This window comes from Echinops telfairi, unplaced genomic scaffold (genome assembly GCF_000313985.2).
Source record: "Echinops telfairi isolate 266 unplaced genomic scaffold, ASM31398v2 ScPeMD7_22;HRSCAF=79, whole genome shotgun sequence".
NCBI lineage: Eukaryota > Metazoa > Chordata > Mammalia > Afrosoricida > Tenrecidae > Echinops > Echinops telfairi.
This window is the reverse complement of record NW_022103919.1, coordinates 2,514,632-2,515,589: the sequence shown is the minus strand read 5'-3', so window position 1 is coordinate 2,515,589 and position 958 is coordinate 2,514,632.

Here is a 958-nt window from a genome sequence, read left to right as displayed (position 1 = left end):
ATGCATCAGCAGCGACTCGATGGTAGGGAGTTTGGGGGATTTTTTTGGTTTGGGGTGGTTTTAAGAAAGCCAAGGAGCCCTTGTGGGGCTGTTGCGTCAGTGCTGGCCTGCTAACTGCGAGGTTAGTAGTTCAAACCTACCAGCCGCTGCTTCGGAGACAGATGAGACGTCTGCTCCCATAGAGCTGCACAAGCTTGGACACCCTTTATAGGGTCTCAGTGAATCAGCACCAACTTGATAGCAGTGGGTTTGGGTTTTATGTGTCGGCTCAATGGGCTCAAAATAAGAATAATGGTGAGCCTCATGCAGGACGGCCGTGCTCCGTTGTATTGTGCATAGGGGCGCTGTGGGTCGGAACCGGGACCCACTGCAAGCTACCTGACCACAACCACTGAAGAGAAACAAGCTGTGGCAGTGGGTTTGCTCTGGTTTGTGGTTATCTAGGAGGACAGAAATCAGCTGAGCTCCGGGAGAGAGGAAGCAGGAGCCCCACCCCGCAAAGCCCGGCCCACCTTCACCACAAGCTTAGTCACTCGGAAGGCTGGGTGGGCCCAGCAGCACTGCTGTCCGCGGCAGACTCTGAGTCACCAGTTGGTGAGGGGCAGCTGCGGCTCAGCAGGAAACCAGGGCTGACATGGAAGGGTGGGCAGGAGCTGGTGAGCCTGAAACCCTCCCGGCCGCCTCTGGAGGAGCTGGGGGGTGATTTTCTAGGGCTGGCGGGCAAGAGGAGACTTGGCCACAGGTCACCACGACACAAGGGTTCTCGACCAGGGGCACATGACAGGCATGTGGCAAGTGCTAGGACCATTTCTGGCTGCTCTAATCATTTCAGCCGGGCCATTTGTCACCGTGCACCAAAAGCCTCCAAAGGGCATCTCTCCCAGCAATTCCACTTCAAGGAAATGGATCTTCAGAAAACAATCAAGAAAACGAATGTCCAGCTTAACGGAGCCATAAG